This window comes from Cygnus olor, chromosome 9 (assembly GCF_009769625.2).
Source record: "Cygnus olor isolate bCygOlo1 chromosome 9, bCygOlo1.pri.v2, whole genome shotgun sequence".
Lineage (NCBI taxonomy): Eukaryota > Metazoa > Chordata > Aves > Anseriformes > Anatidae > Cygnus > Cygnus olor.
The window spans coordinates 21,359,987-21,382,105 of record NC_049177.1 but is presented as its reverse complement, the minus strand read 5'-3'; the positions used below and the strand labels follow the sequence as shown (position 1 = coordinate 21,382,105).

At 44.6% G+C, this 22,119-nt stretch overlaps 1 long non-coding RNA gene across 1 annotated transcript; it reads right to left on the bottom strand.

The window, feature by feature from the left end:
- Positions 1–1,415: 1,415 nt before the first annotated feature.
- Positions 1,416–22,116, bottom strand: LOC121074468. Its single transcript, XR_005822366.1, has 3 exons — positions 22,053–22,116; positions 19,528–19,661; positions 1,416–3,686 (listed from the first exon to the last, which is right to left on the bottom strand). It is a non-coding gene; the product is annotated as an uncharacterized LOC121074468 (long non-coding RNA).
- Positions 22,117–22,119: the final 3 nt, after the last annotated feature.

The window sequence follows — 22,119 nt, the reverse complement described above, 5'->3', positions numbered from 1 at the left end:
TCCCTGCCAGTGGCAGGCCCAAGCCATCCCTATGGCAACTGAAGCAGTGGCTTGCATGGAAGAGTAATGCTGGGAAAATGCTTACTTAATATGCTCTAGCAGCTGAAAATAAGTCAGCACCACAGAGGCAGCCTGGTTTCTGCAGATCACATCAAGGGCTTCTTCCCCTGCTGGCAGTAGGGACTGCCACCAGGTGCGACTCGGCTGAGCTGTGGGGACTTACCACTGGATGTCCCAGGGTCCTGGCCCCTGGTTATTCTGACCCAATCTCACCATACCACACAGTGACCCTCATCTGGCACACACACACAGCTTTCCTCCCCGTAAAATTGAGAGTACAGAGGAAGGAGTGGAACTTGGGCACCGAGCAGACAACACACCCAGGCTGAGGAGCTGTCTGAGCGCTGCGAAACCCGCGTTCCTCTGGCCAGACACAGCCAGGGGACTAAAACTGCTTCCAGCACATCCTTTCATAGTCTGCTTTCCACGCCGTAGATGGAGGCCTTTGCAGAACAATGCTGAAATGCTCCAGAATCTCAGCAGTGCTTACTGAGTGGGAAGAGAGCAGGTATGGGGGCAAGCGGAGCAACTCAAATCCATCCTGGCCTTCATGTTGGTGCTAGAGCTTGCTGCCAAGAGAACCAGAAGAGTGTTGCCACCATACGATGCCACGACTCAAAGGGAACAAAGGTTTGTCTCATACCTTTGAGCTCTTAACAGCCAGTAATTGTTCCATGGATTGCTTTTCTCATGGTGGACAACTGTCACCAACAAGAACCTTTGTTTTTTCAACATCTACCTCTCCTTTTTCTATTTTTTTATTAGCAATGATTATAGGGAAAGGTAATCATCATTAAAAGTAGGGGTGAGATAGCAAAATTTACCTGTAAGAGGCAAAAACAATGGACAAGAATTAATAAAGCACCAATAGGAAAACTGGTTTGTTCTGATAATTCTAAATGGAGGTTTAAATAAGGCAGGAGCTTTCATTTACAATCATGTTTCAATATAGCTTTCAGTAAGTTATAACTGGGAATCCACTACACAGGAGTAAGGCAAGTTCAGTTAGGAGAAAAAGCTCTTATTTAAAGAAAAAAAAACCATCAAGCCGAAGGATTTGTAACAATTTCAAGTCAAGTGATGAGATGAAATTGTGCCTGTTACCACTCCTCCCCCGCACTCACAGCCGAGCCGCGGCCCCAGCCTGGAAGCAAGCAGCGTGTGCTGGGCGCTCCTAGCTCCGGCCTGCTCTCCACAAGCAGCGAGCAGCAAGAAATCCCTGAGAAATCATGACTGGCCGGTAATGAGCAGCTGAGAAGAAAGTACTGGGTTAGGTAAGAAGCCCAGACACATCGCAAAAGGAAGCGGAGAAGTAGTGTAAGTAATCTTCTGTGAATCACCAAGCAGAACAATCATGGAAAAAGAGTTTATTATCTGATAGTTACAAGTGTTGGGGAGGGACTGGATCACCAGAGGACATCTGCACAGTGTTTTCATCAGCCTAATTGTGCCAACATTAACATTAGCCAACAGGAACTGAGCTCAGTGTATTAAACAAACTTGCCAGTGTTAACCTGTTAAAACTCTGAGTACTCCATGGAGCCAAGTCCTTCTTTGGTCCACCTGGAGCATGGCACCGCCAACCAGAGCCATGTCCGTAATCCATGTATTGTGGCAATTTGTGACGAGATACGGGGTTTCTACTGCTTCCAGTTCAGCCCTCATCAGTAGTGGTTTCCAGTCCCCACTGCCTAATGGAAGGCTTTTCTGAAGTTCTTCCAGTCACTGTTGTGACTTCATTTCCTCGCAGACTTGTGATCGCCATCACGATTGGCAAACTGGCCGGCAATAGCAGCAGAGCCTCTGCGGCCGGAGGCGCCTCAGATACGGAGCAGGCACAAGGGTGAAGGCTCCAGGTCAGTCCCGCAGTCCTGCAGTGATGCAGAAAGTGACTCTGCTGATGTCTGCGCCGTCCCCGCGCTTTTATAACAGTGCTCCTCGGAGCATGGCCCCCACACTTCTTAGAGCGTTGCATTTGGAGGAAGATGTCAAAGACAGTGAACAGCCAGAGGCTATGCAGCTTTTGGTGCTCATCAGAATTATTCAGAATTACACAAAGGCACACAAACAGTTTGTGAGTGCCCTTTTTTTTACCGTACTGTGATAGCACAGCACTGGCATTTACATCCTCTGTTCTGCATAGCCAGAGCCTCACCGAATTCGGGTTGCTAACTATTACTGTCTGTCCCGCCAGCAGCAGGGCACCAGCAGCTGAACCTCCAGAGACGTTTCGCAGTGCTAGGTCCTTGTGGACTCTTATTTCTAGCAGGATAGCCAGGAATCTCCATGTCTTTTGTTACATTTACCTAAGGGTGCAGCCTTTGGCTTGTGCCTGGAGCCTCTTGTTTCAGTGAGCAGCTCACGGAGAGCAGGGAACTGAACCCAACTTTCCCGATTTTTCCCTATTTTTTTTTCTCCTGTCTAATCGTTGGTCTGTAATGAACTTAACAGGGGTCTTTCTTCTAAGGGCAGGCAGCGGAGCTCTGCTGTAAGGTGAGGTAAAGGAAGAAAACAGGGCTTCTCTGGAGCAGAGCGAGTATTTTCCCATGCCACGTATACCCGTTAAAACCTAGTCCAGCTGCAGGTCTGAACACTGGTTTGGACAAAAGCAGTTGTCTGAGATGCTCGGTAGAGAAGCAAGTCGACCAGCAGGAGAAGCAAATATTGAATCCAGCTCCAGTGTCCTCTCCCAGGGAAACAGCTTTCTCCTCTGTGACCAGGACTGGCACAGGCAGCTTCCTCCCTCGGCCTTGGTTTTCTTGGCACGTTGTTGATTTTATTGCGTAATTTTTCTCCCGATGGGTCCAATCCCTGACTTTTTTCAAAAGTATTTGGCAACCTCTTTCTCATTACCATTTTGGTCGCCTCTGTGTTCTGGGGCTGCTCACGGGGTGATGCATTGCTGCTGGGTGACATTTGCAGACACATTACTGACAGGAACAGAGAGCCACAATGATTTCCTGAGGTGAAACTTCCCGCTAATCTGTGTGTGTCTGTGTTTATGAATGTGTTGTTTCTTATTTTTCCTTGGCTTTCGTGTGATGTCCCAGCTGTACAAATTACATCACCATCACCCTGATATAAATTCCAGTTATTCACGCTCCGGACGGCCCTGCTGCTCGTGTCTCAGGGCTGGGGCTGAGCAGTTTCTCATGGTCTCTTCCCAGATTTTGGACACTCGATCCAGGCCCATCGAGTCTGGAAATCAAGGGTTATTTTTACAGACTGCTACCAAATACTGTGGTGGCTCCACACAGATTATTTAGAGTGCTGCTGCAGTCAGAAAATAATACACTTTCTTGGTGGGCTTTGGGACCTATATTCCACGATGCACAGGAAACGTCCAGCTTTACAAGTTGGGAGAACTCAGCCTGAGATTTAGGAAGGGAAAAAAAGTTAAGCTGTGATTTTCCTCCTTCCTTGGTGATACCAAGCACTTTGATGTTAGTACACTTGTCATTTTGTAAGAATAAATGACGCAGAAGCAGCCGAGCTGACAATGCATTTGCAGGTGACAAGTTTTGGTGTTAATGTAATCTCTCTAAGTGAGCTTTTGAGATACAGTATTCACTTTCCTTGAAAAATGCTCCTGCAAAGGATGTTTCATTCCTGACTCCATCAGGGCTCTGGTGAAACAAGAACGGGGTTACGGGAGACTGAGAACAAGGGGCTAAAGCAAAGATACATTACATTGTCTGGTGCTCAGGGAAATGGGGTGAGCACAGAGAGTGGATGTCGGGGGAGCGGTGCTGCTGAGCTGACAAGCTCTCCTCGAGACACCCTTCCCTAGCAGCTAGTCCACACCAAGGCATTAAATTGGAAGGACTCAGTTCTCAGCAGGAAAACAGGAGGTCCCTTTCTGTACCCAATTCACTGGATGGGACTATGATTAAATGTTAAATCAAGCCATTAGTATTTTATATTTATATAAACCACGTACTATATGTCTTTGTTTTAAATATATATTTGTAACACGATAACATTTAACATGATAAACCCCAGTTTCCAATCCTCTGCTACTTTGCCCCCAAACTCTTCCTATCAAACCCACTAATCCAAACCAGCCCGTGTGGGCTCTCCCTCCCCACACCCCTTAGTGCTCCCAGCTTGCCCAAGTCTCCTCTTGCCCAACTCTCCGCTGAGTCTTAAAGAAATTGAGTTTGTGGACTGGAAGTGGTGGAGGAAAAATGGAAAAGAAGCAGAAGCAGCACGTTGCCAAGGAGTATAAAACTTGCTATAGAAAGATTTGATTGAATAAATCCTAAAAAGTATGGATTAAAGAGCAAGCTTGAACACAAAGCAAGATGCCATATGATGTGCATGGGAAGTTATCTTTATAGTCTTACCATCACTAACTGCACAGCCAGCACACTGCAGCACCCTCCCATGCAAAGCTGTCTCAAAGTACTGTGTCATTAACAAAAATGACTGTAGGAATAATAAAGCTATTAATACACAACAATAGCTTAAAATAATACAAGGGCTTTTTTTTTCATGTGCAGACAATCTGCTGCAGAATTAGGAAAGTAAGTTGCGATGTCCAAGCCTAGCACAGTGGCTGGTGGTAACAAGCTGAGAGCTAAAAGCGCCCTGGATAAAAGTCCTACGTGCGCTGTGCTGCATTCCTCCAGGAACCAAGGCAGGCTGGGCAGGAGGCTGCGAGAAGCAAGAAAGGCAGCATGCAAGCCAACGAGAAGCTGTTGAACGAGAGCTGTTCCGTGACCGTGCTCATTTATAACGACACTTTCATGGGTTTTACTGTCTGTAGAGGGACATTTTTTTCTATGGAAATAGAACATGCGAGTGGAACCAAAAGCAGGGAGAACAGCAAATCACACTGGCGTAATGGGACTGGCTCTTTCAGGATACCAACTACATTTTTGCTTTGGCTGCAGATCAAATTGTGGGTAGAAGCTCTCTCTCTGTCCAGATGAGTCTTCCATTTCTAGCTAGCTGCTCGCCTCGCCATTTCCGTCTAACACTTGCTAATACAGCAATGTCCTCTGTACCGTATTTTAGTCTCCCTGTCATTACTGCCTCTGCAGTTTGTCACTTGCGGTCCATCGCTCCCCTTTCCCATTCTAACTGAGAGATTCCTCGTAACAGAGATGAAGTGCTGGATTTGATGGGCCAAATCCATTTTCTTACAGACGGCTTGTCATGGTAGGATACACAGTGTCACGATCGTCATCTGCTTCTGCTGAGTGTTACAGAAACCCAGGCGTTTCCTCAGCCCCTTCTATGCACTTTGTTTACCCAACCTAAAAACACAACAAGAGTCTCAACACCCTGGACTGTCATCATGGCAACTGCCCTTTTAATTAAGAACAGAGTTCTGTACTGCATCAGCAGGAAAAAAGAAAAAGATTTGTTTTCTCAATTTGATATGTGGTGTGGGACACCGACCTACGAATTTAGGCCAATAAACTTCCCTTTTTCGCAAGTAGAACTTTCATTATTTCATTTGCTGTTTGTAATTCTTAAAAAAATGGAAATATCCTAAAGGTAATATTCAAAACAAAAATGCTACAAAAAAAGCATAAAGTATAGATTTTTTTAATGCTCTTAATTAGAGTCATAAAATTTCAGAGTAGAAAATTTCCATTTGAATGACTCACGTTATTAAGTACAGGACTGTATGTTCCCATGGCTCAGCAACCTTAGTAAATATATCATTAGTGGTCCACAGAGAGAGAAGGGATACTTTGGTGTTGGTGTTCTTATTTTCAGCAGCTTAACAAATTAATGATATAACTGTCATTAGTTTTCCATAAATGTTATCGTTACCCCTGCCAGAGTGTGATCGGAGATGCAAGGGGAAGTGATTCACATGACAGGCTGTGATTCACGTTGACTGACTTTCCATAGTCTGTCAAAATCCAATCCACATCATGAAAGGCTGAAAATTATTAATATATTACATATGCTGTAAGAGCCATCTCAGACAGACTCCCTGCCATGAATCGACACGTTACAATTCTTTGATATTTCCTGCCTTTTTAATGCAACATGAAACGTATCAATGGGAGGAAAAGTAAAAGGTGTTGGGTCTCTTGGAACTTTCTCTGTTCAGAAGGAGGTTAACATTGCACAGCACTACTTAAATCATGGCATTAGTCTTGTGTTGGGTCTCAGAAGCATGAATGTGTGGACCTGTGCGGTGCTATTTCGTGCCTATACCTGTCTGCAGGTGCTGTGACCGCAGTCTGTTGATCTGAGTCCTCATCCTCAGGGCCTGATGCTCATCTACCTGAACATTAACAGTTCAGCTCCTCCAGCCGAATAGCTGGGGAGGTTACTGCCCACGTTACCGGTAAGCTGTGGCCGTATATGCTCAAGTACAGATTTATATGACATAGGAAAATGCCACACGTGACAAGACCTGAGAACCCTCTTCTTCCCCCCATCATCCCTCAGCTACTTTGCCGTTTATTTGTGGACCATATTGGTCCAGATTATGGCCTGCAATCCCATTCTGCCCTCAGCCCTGGCTTGTTACCAGGGACCCAGCTGGTACTTGCTGGACCTGATCCTAACCTTTCCACGTCGACTGACTTCTTGGCCTTGGCTTTGCCTTGCTGCTGTAACGCTGCATTCTGCTCTGGGCTCTTGGCCGAAGCTGGCTATGATCTCTGGGCCTGTCCTGCTCACCTTTTTCAGACACTGGGGGACTGGGCCCTAGTTTAATGACATAATAGATAATGTGAAGAACAACATCTTTATCTCGAATTTGCTATCTATCTGCTAGCTTCGTATGACACCTATTAATTCCTGAAGTGACGTACAATGAGCAATCAGCTCTTATTCACCTTCTGCATGTCACCTGACACCGTAGGCTTCTGCCACTCTATTTCTTCAGGCACCTTTTCTTGGGCTGAAGAGTCATGGTTTACTTGTTTATTCCATATATGCATACAGATATGTAGGCACAAGCATGCACACTCACACCCCCCTGTTTATTAGTACTGAGCTTAACTAAGAGATGAGAGATGCTCAAGAACTTGTGCCTTTGTAGCTTAGGTGATTTCGTATCTGAAGGCGTATCTTTGTTGGTCTGGTTTTAAACCCTTGCAGGCTCTGTTATGCAAATCAGACAAAAAAAAGTGCAATAACATGACTTATTTAGTGATGTCTTGGCAGACCTGCTGGGCAGCATTTAGGGAAGCACTTGTTTCTCCCTGGTCAATAGGGCTGCTATGAGATGCTTTGTTCCTTTTTCCCTTTACTGTGTAAGTGGCAATAACTTAGAGAAGAAATAGTGCAAAGTCCTAAACATTAATAATTGATCTGTACAATGCAGAATCACTATTTTTTCTAGTAATTGGTTTTTGGTCCCTACAAAGTCTTCTAAATGAAGAACAGATGAGTTATGCAATTAAAACTAAAAAGGGTGTAGATTATAGCTGACAAATCAAGCTCAAGTACTATTCCATTATGCTCCAATACATACATCAAGGTCAGTTTTTGGAGAATAGCGCACAGCCCAGGCTTTCAAGTTGGATACAGAACCAGTTGCAAAAGGAATCTACTGTATTGGGAGCTGCTGAATGCTTAGCTCTTGTTGGAGCTTGTCCTTAAAGGATGACTGTGTAATCTGTGTGGCACACACTGTTCCACCTGAACGTATGCACTGGGAAGGAGGTGATGGGAGGGTTGTCAGCATTCACCACTGTGTTCTTGAGGGGGACAGAGACGGGAGCAGGGAGAGGCAGCGCTGAGCTCTCAGCCTGTGCAACTTGTGTTTTGTAGTAAACATCCACTAAAGTTCCCATTCCAGTAATAATAATAATAAAAAGCCTCTCTGATTTAGCAAAGAACTTATTGGCAGCTGTAAATGTGGCTTTGTGACTGAGCAGTGTCACAACAGCTAAACAGATGTCAGAACGTGAAGCTGCTGAGAGGTTTTTCTCCGGACAGCTGAAACCTATGTTAGTTAAAATAACTGCGTCCTACCTCTGGCTCTGCAGTGACCCGCTGCTTCTGAAAGGAGTGGGACCTCTCACCTCCCCCTGGTTTTCGAGCTGCTCCCCTGGTGACTGTGCCTGCTGTTACCAAGCCGAGATTAACAGGCTGTCCTGTCTAACACGACACTTCAGAGAAAGCAGAAGGGGACACAGCAACTGCTAGCGTGAAAACACTCCGCGCTGTGAAAACAACTGCTTCCTCCCCCTGGGAGCGTAGCTGGTTGTGAGGTACTCTGAAGTGAGTCTTGTGGATGTGGCAGAGCTATTGCTCGCTTGGTTATGCTGTCTGCATCATCTGACCAACATCTGTCAGCCAAGCTAAAGCTCTGTAAGCTTTGTGCCCTGCTACTGCTGCTCGCGGTACAGCATGGCCGAGGGGGAGGTCAGGGCTGCAGTGCTGGTAGTGAGCTCCTGCTTCTTGTCAGCTAGTTGTAGTTTTTCCTCATTATTAGCTACTAGTATAAACAAAAAACAGCCTCCATGGCAACGTCGCCATTTACTTTTCAACTTCTCAAAATAGGAATAATTTAACTTTTTTTTTTTCCCATTTTATATTTTAGAAGCTTACACAGGCAAATGTGGGCATGTTCTGGCAATTAATAATCAGCTGAGTCAGAGGTCTTCGAGGGAGCTCGTAATAAAGCGCCAGGAAGGATCTTCCTCTTTTATATTTAAGTTCTTGTATCCGGAATGAAATCTGCATTGCTCAGCACAGCAGCTTTGCCTTTTTGGGATATATCAAACAGATCCATGTGATTGTTTCAAATGAGATGCTTTTCCTATTGCCCTTGACAGTTAAAAATGAGGTACCTCGGTTTTTACTAGCTGGAGTGTGAGTTGTGCAAGTCTGAACTGGTGAACCTGCCCCCAGGGAGTGTTCCACCAGCCTGCCTCTATGTGCCCTACAGCTACACCAGTCCAATAAATTTCTTCTAGTTTAGAGTACCTAACAAGCAAAAAGATCAATTGGTTTACGTTGGGAATAGGATGTGAATACGTACTGATGTGTCACCCCAGTTCTCCAAACCCTGCTCTCCTTTCTCCATTCTTAGGTGGGCTCCTTGGCTGCAAACCAGATCCCTCCAGCAGGAAAACGCAGGCAGAGACATGTTGGGGAAGACTTCTTTGCAAAGGCTCTGCCTCTGCTGCACAGTACCAGGAAAATAAGATTGTATGACTCTTAAAAATGAAGGACTTGTTCCTACAGACCTTTGTCCATGACCCTAAATACCCACTTGCAAATGCACTAGTGGAACGGCTGAACGTGATGCTAGCAAAAACTGTCATAGTAATAGCACGAGCACCTACACGCCCGATTGAAGCATATACTTCATTATTTTTCAGGGTAAAATACTTGACCTGAAGTCATGATGTGGGGAAAAGGATCCTGAAAATACATAGGCTAAATCTGGACTCAGGACTTGAATTTGGCTCTGCCACTTCACTGGCATGAGTCAGGTAAAGGGTAGTATGAGCAAGGGCATCACTTAGCTCAGTAAGCTGACACAGTTCCTTACAGACGTTATCATCCCGGCCTCCTCATCTGGTGCCATCTGCTCAATTCCAGTGATATTTTTAGCGTGCATTCACTGTACAGTTTTTCCAGTCTGGCTGCCTGACCCCTCGGTCTCCTAACAATGCAGCTGCAATGGAAGTGGTGCACAAGCAAAGGCTGTCAGTGAAGTGGGATTTCTTCCAGATCCCAGAATAACCCCCAAATTTGACCAATCCTGTCCCCTTGGAGCTGTTTTCTAATGACTCAGGCTGGGAGGCTTTTTCTGTAAGGTTCTATTAACCTATAAATGGCTGCAGCTCAGCTTTGAAGTTAACACTTCATTAAGATTAATTGGGGAAGTTCACACCTCTGCTGGGAGTTTGTCTAGCAGACTCAGCGAGACAGAAGTGCGCTGATTTACACACTGATGCCTGGCGCTGTAGCCACAAAGGCAAGGGTAGTGACTGGCTAAAGAACTGTGCAAGAGCTGAAAAATGACCCTGCTTCCCTAGGCTTGGCTCCTCCTGAACCTAATAAAGCGAGTGGAAGCTGATGGCAACGGTCCTGGACTTGCAGTACAATTTCAGGTGCTGGTCCCAGGGCATTAAATGACCAGAGACGCAGATTAAACCTTTTTACTGGTGGTGGATAAACAAAGAGGTAAAATTTTCCATTCTGCTGCTGCTGCCCAGTAGGAGCTGGAGATTATTCACTGTGAGGAGAAGGGAAGCAGGGCTGGAGCCTGCTGACACAGGCGGTGTCCGGTGCACCGTGTCCATGGGAGAGCTCCCAGGAGGATGAGGGAGGAGGAAGGCTGTGTAATTCTGTCTCTTCCCCATGTGTCAGGCCATGTGACGGGAAGGATGAACCCTGCAATGCATCAAGTCCATCAAGGACTAGGAAAGCCAATGCCCTTCTAGCCTCGGGTGTATCTGGGAGGGTTATTGCTGCCTTCAAACTGGTGGTGCTTGCAACAAGCAGAAATCAAAACTGGAAACAAATCAAGTAGGCTTTAAATTTCTTGTTTGGGAGGAAGTTTTTGAAAAGCTTTACCTGTCAAAGTCCTTTTTTTTTTTTTTTTAATGGAGATAAGTGTGTGTCAGCATCTTCACCAAAAAAGAAAAGTACAAAAACAATCAACAGCCCCTACGTCACGCTTGCAAAGGAAAACAGGCTGAAATCTCTAGCTGCTCTTCTGTCCTCCCTGGCTCTGCTGCTGCCAACTGCCCCTTGCCAGAATCCTGCTGCTCCAGCTCAGTGTAATATCTCAGTGCAAATTACAGAGAGTTTTGGTTAATATGCCCGACCTTAAATTGTGGTTCAGGCAGGTGTGCTGCCAGCTCTGCTAGAGGCTGTAGCCTTCAGCAGCAAGGCAGCACAAGTCCCTGCAGTTTCCTCATTTTGTCTTTCTCCACGTGATGATTCTTGCAGTCCAGTAAATCAGCAGCGGCTGTCTGAGGTCAAATGGTCATTTCTGTAGGATTTCTAGATGATGGGCATTCAGAGTGTCCCAAGTAAAAGAAACTCTCAAACAAATGGACGCTCAACCCATACATCAAGTCATGAGCAGTTACTTGTTTACGTCTGGGATACACCTGATTCACTGTGGTGGTGTGTTTGTTCTGCTGAGGACAAATAGCTGTGACCAGTTACCTTAAAATCACCATTTTCTGACACATCCCTACACTAAAATAGCAGAGATAACGATGGTTACAACAGCACTAGGGAAGAGCTGCGTGGCGAAGCCCTTCTCTTGTCAAAGCATGGAGAAATGGAGTTTCAGAGCTACGATGGTGTCATGCATGGCATAGTAAATAAGTCAGATCTTAGACTATGTCAAAGTTCATATGCAGAACAGATCTTGCCTGTAATCAGTTCTCATTCTGAAGAGCAGACGAGCTGTGAAGCCCCACACAACGCTGCACATAAGCCACAGCTGAAGCGGTTTAAGTGAACTCTCCAATCTAGCAGTGGCTACCTTCCACAGCAATGACAGTGTGGTGCTTTCCATAATACCGGGTCAGCATTTTGAAAGGGTTATGATCAGCTGCGATATGACAAAATAAACAATGGTGCGTAGTGTTTGCACAACGGCTTTCATACTTACTGCCTTGTGCAAGATAAGCTTGTGGCCTGAAGCTAGGAGAAACATCCCTTGTAGCACAGTCAGCTTCTTTGATACTTCTTTATCTTTTTACTGTGTTTATTGCTGGCAGAAAACAAGAGTAAATGTATAGATAAACTTCAGGGTCTTATCATCTTGGCTAGAGGGATAATCCTGGCTCCATTCATGTAAACAGCTACATTCCTTCTGATTCCATTTGGACCAGGGTTTCATCTCCTTGCATGCTTTTTTTCCTCTATTTGCAGTCCTTGAAGTAATTACAGACTGCTGCCTACCACCTGCATTCCACCGGGTGCAGGGATTGCAGCTGAATGCTCAGCAGAGCTCAGAGAGAAATGTCCCCACCTTAGACGTTCACATCTGTAGTGTTTCTGTGGTGGGGGACCCGTGAACAAGGACAAAAACTCATCTCACAGGAGGGAGCTGCTGGGGGAAAGGGCAGCTCTGGCTGCAAACCTGTCCTCTGATGTGGCTGCTAAAATAGGCCTGGTTCCCTGCGTTACCAGTGGAGCACAAAGTCTCATATCTGATGTCAGACAGACAGAGATGAGCATTACATCTTAAAGTTTTAGTATCTCTTTTTTTCTGTGGTACTGGAACCTTATTTTAAAAAATAAATAGATAGAAAGTTAGCAACCAGGGATCCACTGCCCTACTTCTACATATAAATCCTCTGTCTGTTGTGCTATCATGGCTTCATAACTTGTAGGGATATTTCCAGCTCCATGAAATGATCTTTGGTGTCTACGGCTCACATAGGTGGAAATTCAACATATACACTTATGACGTCTATTTTTTTCAAAACGTTTCCTATTTTTCTGGACAAATATTTGTAGAAATGAAGGTTAAGACACTGGCTCTACAAGAGCTTGAAATCCCCTACTTGTTTACAGGTCAGATACAGTTCAAGCATCCACAGCACAAACCACCCTGCCACTGACCTTAGCTGGCTGGTGCTCCCAACCACGACCAATTTAATGGGGACTGGGCTATGTGTAGAAGTTGTCTGTAGGAGTCTGGGCTCTCTGGGTGTAATGAGAGGTCCTGCTCCACCTCCAAAGTAACCCAGAGCTCCACGGTAGTTCTAATTTCTACCTCCTGCGTTATTAACATCTGGAAGGCCAGATTTTAGCTACCTGAGTCTGACTTGAGAGAGGTATCCGGCTCTTGAAGGTCACGCAGAGCTACTTACAGGTCAGCCTGTAAAGGATTCACTAGCCCAGGCTGGGCTAACCGAGTAAGATCCCTTCTGACCAGAAGACTTCATGCGTAAGGAAGAAATGTCCTGTGTTACACGATCCATCAGTAAGACAGCACTTCCCCAGATATAATGCCCTTGGTAGCATCGCAGGGGAGCTTTGCTTCTCTTGGACTCTGTGGTGATAATGACCTGTAGCATTGGTTAGAGGTGCTCCTACCAGGGCAAGAACAGGTGCATTTCTGCTTTACTTAGAAGAAAAGAGTCCCCTCCTGCTCCTTCTGTCCAGTGGGAAGCAGCACATGTCCCTTCAAAAAGCTCTGTCAATTTGTGGGGTGAGAGCAGAACTCAAATACTGCAGCTGAGTTGATTGCCCTGAAGATCGGAAGGAGTCCCACGGGATGCAGGCAAGATGGAAAAGCACTGCTTAACTCACGTGATACGTTGTCCCAACAGAGTCTTTATTCTAAAACAGTTTTCACATTTCCTAATGTAAAAACCTAAAACAGTGGTGAAAGACTGTTTGTTCTTTATTTGTTTGTTTGTGTGTTTTTTGGAGGGGCTGGGGAGATTGGGCATGGGGCAGAATTTGTCTAGATCACCCAACCTGAAAATGTACGTCTGTGAAATCAGTCAGGAAAGTAGCCGAATTCCTTGCTATAGCTCTTGGAAATTGTTATAGAAGGAAAGCCAGATTATTTCTATAGAGGCTGTGTTATCATCAGAAACGGTCTGGAAAAAGCATGTTAAGATCTGTGTTTGATTTATTCTAGGACCTGGGGTTCAAGTTCAAATCCAAATCAGGATTAAAGAGGATTAGAGTATTCAGCAGGAGATCTTGGCTTCAAATGACAGAAACAGCGAGAAATCTAGCTGGCTTTGGTGACAGGCCAGGTTCTTAAATCACCTTGATTTTGCACACCTCTTCTTACAGATAATTGAAGCCATATTGTGTTACATATATGTGGCATAAATTTCTATTGATAACATGTGTTTACCTTGAGAAATTATATTTGTGCCCTGTAACAGAGACAAAGAAGCTCCTTCTTTGAATCCGTGATATCCTCCTTCCAGCTCCTGTCAAACAGCAGAGGCCTAATTTGGATTCCAGTGATGAGGAATAACCTGATATTTTGCTTACGTTAGGGAATGAAAGGCTAATTCTATACATCAATTCTATGCTGCATGCTGGTTTGTTGAAGGCATTTTACCACACAGATGGCGAGGGATTTTCAAAAATACAAGGGAGGCCTGTATATTATTTGTTTTAACTTTTTCTTTCAACTTTTTTCATTAAGTTCCCAGATGACTGCACACTCCTGAATGCAGCAATCTGTTTAATCGAGTTTTAGCCTTCCTTTTCCTGTTTTGCTGTGTACTTTTTATTCCATGCCAGTAGCTATTGAGGCAACACTGTGGATCCATTATCTGTTTCAGGCCTCTTGGAATATATGTGTTGGCTTTGCTCTGTGTGCATGCATGAGAGAGATGGAATAAACATACATGTGGCCAATTAGTACACTTAAATTAATGAAGAGCAATCTATGAAACTCCTTTTCCTGAGAATTTGGAAATACCGAGGATGTTTGCCATGTAGCCTTCAAAAACTTCAAAAGCGGCTATAAGGTCACAGTCTAATACTCCCTTCTGTATACTTACGCCTTTTCTAAAAATATTTCCCAACTTAATCTTCAGTATATGGAACAGGAGGGCAGAGGGGGGACTGCAATGTTTACGACCAAAGTGCAAAGATGAGGAGGAAAATTAAACCCACAAAAAGCAAATCTTTTGATCTCTGCCTCATTTTCCTCATTATAAACTTAACAGTACCAGCAGTTATGTTTTAACTAAACACTGAGTTTATGGACCCATGACTCTGTCTCTAGATAACGGAAGGTCAAGAGGAACTCTACTTCTGCCTTTGCTTTTGCAGCTTTTCCTTGAATTGGGACACCCAAACAAGTCAGTGGGAGTCTAAACAACACCGCTGGTTTGGATGGGTCGCTCCTTGTACTAGGTAGGATATGATCAAAGATGTCTGCTCTGGAAATACGCAATCCTGATAGAAAAGTCTCGGTAACATCACAGGTAGAAGGGCCTCTCATCCTACCAGAGCCTCAGCTCGTGCTACGCGTCCCGAGAGCCAGCAGTGCCCAAGGGACTCCCTGCAGGGTTGTTTCAAAATGCCAACCTCTCACATCGCATCCTCCACGTGCAATGACTGAAGTCTTCAGGAAACTCAAGTGCACCAAGAAAGCATTTTAGGTATGCAATGAGGAGCTCAAAGAAAGATCAGAGCCTCCAAAGAAGAAATAAAATATGATCTAGTCTGCAACAGGTACTGGCACCATCCAAAACAAAACAAAAAAATCTTCTCTGTGCTTTTTCACACAGCACAGAAAAAATAATGTAGATTCTCCCTGAATCCCCTCTGAGGCATATAAATAATTATTAGCTCAGCACTGGACACCAAGGAGGACTTGCGTTAGGCCAATGCACAGAGGACAACAGCTCAAAGGAGTGTGTCTACTGCAGAAGCAGGCATGTCCCTTATCACTGCTAGTCATTTATAATTTAGGGTCTATGTTCACAACTAGTTCTGAACTGGTTCCAAAAATAAAAGGAAAAGAAAAAATAACAGTTCCCGAGAAGTCAGTGTTCTGGCTCTGACTGACGTTGGCTACAAACATGCCTGGGTGAAGAGCACGGAGCTGAATCTGGAGTTTAAGCACAGACAGGTCATTTCAAAGAGTCCTGCAGTTAAGCAACACTTTTCACCCTTGGGAAGTCTCCCTTCCAAGCACTTCCATCATTCCACATGGGCTCCTTTCAAAGTAAGCCGTTGGCTGTTGCCAGTGTTTTTTCCTTCATTTTTACTCCTTTTGAAGATTTTGGGATGTCTGGGGAAGCTGCTGCATTCATTTTCCCAGGCGTTTCAAGTTCAGAAATGCTTTCACCTGAAAAGGTTTTATCCTGATGGAGAATTAATTCCAGCTTTATTTGTGGAAGAAAGTGAACTGTATACAAAGTGAAGGATGACCGGCTTCTTTTCAGAAGCATTAATTCTGAACTGAGATCTGTTTGGGCATTCTGGATATCTGCATGTCAGCGTGCAGAAAAAGCAAGCAAATGTAAATGAGTGTTCCTGAAAACAGCACGGGAAGGAAAATATTTTGTACACACCCTAAAAAGACCTGTTTATAAGGCTCGGGACAGCAAGAGCCCAGTACCAGCCTAGATGACAGAGAAGTACCGGACTTCCACAGCAGGAGATGAGAACTCGCCGGGTTTGGCACCCCTCCCTCCTGGGTCACAGCCGTACCCAGGGCAGCTGGCCGGGCACCGTGCTGTCACCTGCTGGTTCTGCCATCAGCACCAGAGGCAGCACGGTTCACAAATATACAGCCAGAGCTAACACAAAGTAGATGTACTGTTGACTGTATCAGAAGAGATTTATAATTAGACTGACCCTTCAGCTATGAGGGAGAGTCTGGGGGCAGGGGAAAGGATGGATGGATGGAGAGTTTGCCAAGGATCAGGACAAAGAAGTTGAGCAGAGGGCTAACAGGCAGCAGAGGAACTAGCGGAGTTCTCAAGGAAAGATAAATAATGGATAGATGCCACAAAGACAGAAATATGCAGCTTTTGCTGTCTAGAGGAAACGACTATTTATACTAGCCATGTACCTACAAGCTAGACCATCACGGTCAGACTCTCTTGCTTAGATTCCACCAAGATGCCTAGCTCAGTGTTTTGTTCCAGCTGCATCTCAGCATCCAGAGCACTTAAGCTTTAGAAAATTCCTTCAGGTGAAATCAAGGCTGCATAAATCTGAGCTGAAACGCAGGAAGCCTTCCTGAACCCCACACCGTGCGGTTTGTGCACACATGCATGTGAGTGCACGCATGTGCTCATCGGGGAAACAAAAAGGAGGAACTGAGGCAGCAGACACATGACTCAGGGTGTGGGTGAGACTGGAAACATAACCCCGGGATTGCGGGATTATCAGCAACCTCAGATCTTCGTTCTGCAGCAGCTGGGCCACCTCCCAGCACAAAATGCTGCAGGCAACGCTTCTGCTCAGGAGTCAGTTACCTATGGGAGCAGGTAGGGGATTAGTGACCTGCTAGGGTTTCACGTCTGTCAACAGGGTGAACACTGCAGCTAGTCAGAAATATTTAATGAGAGGAAATAATGCAGCTTTTTCTGTTCCACACCGCAAGTCCCTTGTAGCTGAACTGAAGGGGAATTGTTTCTCTGTGACAGAACGCAGCGTGTGATGTGCCTGCAGGAGATGTGGCTCTAACCCGTTACCGCACGCGTCGGGCACCTCGTTGCTGCGTGCTGGCTGAGCCTCCAGCCTTCGTCCCCCTCCTGCCTCTGGACTGCAGCACACCACCCTGCGCTTGTGCCACTCAGTCTTGTGCCATGTGAAACCAGTCACAGTTATCTGGCTGGAGGGAAGAAAAAAAAAACCCAGCACATTCTTAGGAATGCTGTTCTTCAGCCAGATCAATTTCCTGACCTGAATTGCAGCGCTGATGTGAAAAACAGCAGGGCTGGCACAACCGGGAGGGCAGCACACAGGGGTAGGAACCAGCAGAGAAGAGCAGCCGTGTCTTAACTCCGAATTGCTGCTGAAGACTTTGCACCATGAAGCTACAGCAGAGCTGCAATCTCGGGGACAAGGCTCAGCCGAACCAAACGTGTGTTCTGGGCGACGCAGAAATACCGCAGCTCTTTTTTTACATCTGTCTTTGAAGTGAGGGGCATGAACTTAGGCTTGCATTTTTCACCCAGCGAGATCTTACTATTCCACTAAACAGCTTATTTCCACCGATGTAATTAATCAGGAGATGGCAAACGCTCACTTTGTTTCATCCCAGGTTTAAAATCCTATTCATCTCCCTGGCCTGTGGAGGCTCTCCCCACATGGCGTGTTATGGGCAGCGCATGTGCTCGTGCTTTCAGTTATCGGCTCCAGAAACACACTTTCTTTAAAGAAACATCCTAAAGCAAAAACTAGCTTGTTTTACAATTTACCTGTCTAGAATCTTGTCCCCACTCTCTTTCTCAGCTTTCATTCTCTTAACCTGTTTCTCTGTCTCTCAGGTGTCCCAAGTGAAAAAACACCTGATCGTTTAATCAACGTATCAAAAAAGGTCATTTTTCTGTTTTTAGCAATACTTTTTGACTTCTTAAAATGTAGCATTTGCATCCGTTCAGTGTTTTTAACTTTAAACACCTTTCCTTCATCCCCTGATTAACATAAGTAACTTTTTATAAATTTTGGATGCATAATTTACAGATTACACGAGTTTTCTCTTTTAAATTCACTTAATTATATTAAAATATTCAGGTGCCATTTTTTATCACTAAAACGGAGTCACAGATCAATGAATGGAAGTGAGCGGTCTTCAGGATCAAGTTCAAGCTTGTAAAGGGATGAGCTACGACGACCTTTAAAAAAATGTTATCTGTAGCTAACATTTTTCCCCAACAAGAATAGCTATGGCTCTCTCTCTCCTTTCAATTGTACTGTTATACAAGAAATATAAGGTAAAATATGGGAATATCTTGAGTATTTGTTGAAATTAACATCATTTTTCATTGGAGTTTTCTCTGTGCCAGACAGAACTATACTTTTTCCAAACAACTGCGTCTTGGCCCCTGATCCTGCATGTGCTTACTTGATTATTCTGAATGCTCCAGTGTACTCTCGTAACTGTCTCACAGAACGAGCAGCCTCGTCTACTTTGAATGTTAATCTCTGGGTAAAGTCAAATGTACGTACGCTTACCCCCAGCCCTCTGCAGGACTGATGCATTTTAGGGTTATGAAGATTTTAGTGCCAGTCAGGAGAAACGATCAATATCATTTCAGTGTTGCTTCCAAGGAGCTGCACGGTTTCACGTGGTATTTGTGTGAATCCCACTACAGAGACGCTGCAATCCCTATTTTACAGTTACAGGAGAACTGAAACACCAAAGGACAAAGGGACTGGTGTGATGACAGTAAAAGCGTCTTTTGGACAGGGATTAAAAGTGCTGCCATATGAGACCAGTATTTACTTGGTCTGAAGTCTCTCTGCCAGTTCCAGTTTATTTAAAAAATTCTGATGGATTAACTCTGAACAGCCAGGCTTCGTGCCAGATCAGGCACTGTCTGTCACCGCTGTCCCAACTATATCTTTAGTCCCAGAGCAGATGCAGGGTTAGCGCAGAGGTGTCAAGTTGACATGAAGTGTATCACGGACTCCGACACCTTCAGCAGACACGCCTGCTCCAGGATAAATACGGAGAAGAAATCTCCAGCGTTACTGCTCTTGTAACCGGGGCTTTACAGCCTTGTCTGAGATGGAGCCTGCAGTAAGGGAGATGGTGGCTCTTGGAGCTTCTTCTCCCTTTCCTGTTCTCAGTCAGCAGCAAGTAGAGCTGGGAGGAACCACGGAGTTTGGTCGGACCGGATGATGTTTAAGGTGCCTTCCAGCCCAGCCCATTCCATGATTGATTCTGTAAGTTATAAATGAGAAGAACCACAGACTGCGAGGCACTGAGGATGCTCTGAAACTGGAGCTCCTCACTGAGGGACAAATAAGGACCAGAGGAAGTGAAGCAGATTGCTGAAGGCATGGGGAGAGAGACTAAGGCAGCTAGAGAAAAGACTTGTTAAGTGGTTCTCTTACGAGCATTTCCAAGTGTCTGAGTGTAAAACCCGTTGGAAGCGCAGGCACTATCATGGTGCCAGGCTGCAGCGAGGCCGAGATCTCGGCTGAGGGCTCACAGTCGTGAGGGTTGCAGAACTCCATCACGTGTGTGCCTGTCACGGAGAGAAGGGTTATCCACGCACACCCAATTATCTGCCACCTGTTAGTGTTCATATTCAAAGCTATTTTTGATAGAGGCATTTAACAGCCTTGCGTAGGGAGGGCTATAAGGGGTATAAACTTCACTGGGGACTTCCTAAGCCCCTTCTGCCTTGATGTACGGGATAGCACCGTGTTGAGACAACTGACAGGAGAAGTATTAGGCACATCTACTGCCAGGGAAAGGATGAGTCTTCCTCCACGAGAGGTTTTTCGTTCATTCTGAAATGTCTATTACATGTATTTACTCTTTACTGCATACGGCATAAGTTTTATAACAGTAGTAATTGGCATTTTTATCGCACCTTTGCTCCCTAACAACTCTTTTGTAGATCACAAAGCATTTTTTTTAAATAACAATCAATGAAGCCTCCCATAATCGTTGTGTGGGTAGCGAAAGTTATTGTTTGCTTTTCTGTCACTTCAAGATTTGTCTAAACCATTTGAATCTTCAAGGTTTAAAAGAAAAATGAAAGCAGAAACTTGTGAAGAATCCATTTGTGTTATTTGAACACCCTGCGATCACACCTCCAGCTCTGTGGCTGGCTTTCAAGTGAAACCTATGTTCATCTTTGACCTATCAGCCATCAAATGACTCAGGACCTACTCACATAAGAGACAATTTCACTTCCATTGCACATCACAGCTGTGGTCTGCAGGATGCATACAAGAAGACAGGAGCTCGCTGCCTATACTGGCTTTTTCAAAGTGGTTGCTCTTCTCTTAACCAAAAATAATTTGAGGTTTTGTTGATCTGTAGGGCATGCTGCAAGATCCTTATTTTGTTAAAAAACAAAAACAAATAAATAAAGGTGGGTAGAATTTGGGCGTGATTGTGTGAAAGAACATGACCGAGAGTTTAAGCCTGGCTATTTATTGTAGATAAAAGAAGTAATGGAAATGTAAAATAAGCATTTTTTTTTAAATCATTCTAGCCTAAGGCACAGTTAGCTGAAGGGATTTTTCCAAGGCCATACCAGAACATTTGTATTCCAGACTCCATTATTTATCAACGTGAAACAGACATATTATCTCAGGCATCACGTTTTAAGTCTGGAAAAGTTAGCAACTTGGTAAATCATTTTTAAAACTTGACTGCTTTTCAAAGTAATATTTTATGTATTTTCATGCAGCTTTGGGGAAGCTCTAAGAAAAAAAGTCATTGACTGAGAGGAACCTAAAAACTGTCTTACATCATCCCATGAGTTCTTTGAGATACTATATTGAAACTTGGTGACACATTTTTCATAAGTGTCTTGCACCTGGCATAAAGGAATGTATTTTCTTGCAGATATATAAAGATTTGGAGGAGATCCCCTTTGGAAATCACACATTTCCAGGTGGCTTTGTGTGTTGGCATGGATGGGCGCCTCCATTCAAAAGCAGTGAGTCCTCTGCTCCCCCACTACGAAACACCATCTTCTGTCACCCAGGGAATTGGAGATGCTCACTGCTGGCTAGGAAAAAAAAACCAAACCACCTCGTCTAGGTGTATTTTTGCTGCATTTGTGACTAAAAATACATTTGGCCAAATCCAGAAAGCAAAGGGAACCTGCAGCTGAAGCACAAGTGCACGGCAAGGCGAGAGGCTCCTCTGGATCTGAAAGTGCTGCGAGGAGGCTGGAGTGGGGGGGGGGCTGCTCTGCAACGTCTCGCTGTGATTTATGGTGATCCTGTGATCTGGGGTCTGAGCTGCCACTGGACAGTTTTATGACTCTTCTGCTGTTTTAAAGTTATTTGTGCATTTACTGTACGCTGCTGTGCTGTATTTTTATCTTTGAAAAGCCAGGCTTTTGAGCCACCAGTGTAGCTTGCTAATCACAGGTTTGGAAACTCCTGAGCTGTAACTAGCGGTGTTATCTAAGTATTCCTCTTTTTGTTTTTCCCAGGTGCTTTTTAAAATTACTTTTGGGAAAAATCAGTAATAACCTTTGTTTTCAAAGCCTGTATGTGATGTTTTGCTGTTCCAGAGCCAATCTGCTGAGTCACCGATAATAGTTTAATTCGAAACTGGCAACGTTTCTTGTCGATTGCTCTATAGACAAAAATCTCCACATTGCATATGCATGTAATTAACAGTAGATAAAGCTGTTCTATTTAAAGGCTGTAAAAAGAAGAAAAATCCTTCAAGTTGTACCCTGATTGATTCTAAATGAATATGAACTTTTGACAAAGCACTGTCTGTAAAATGCAGTATAGAGGGAAAGGCTTTCATGATACCACTAGAGAAGTCAGAATAAAAAGCAGAAACTACTTAGGAATTAATTAGAAACCTTAGAGGGAGCTGGGAATAAACCCCCCTGTATAGTGCTTCTACTCAGCAAGAAAAATAAATGTTTACTTACGAAAGCGTTTATTTCTAAATTATCAGGTGTGGCTGCCTTTACAGGAAAGCGTGTGCATAATTGGCAA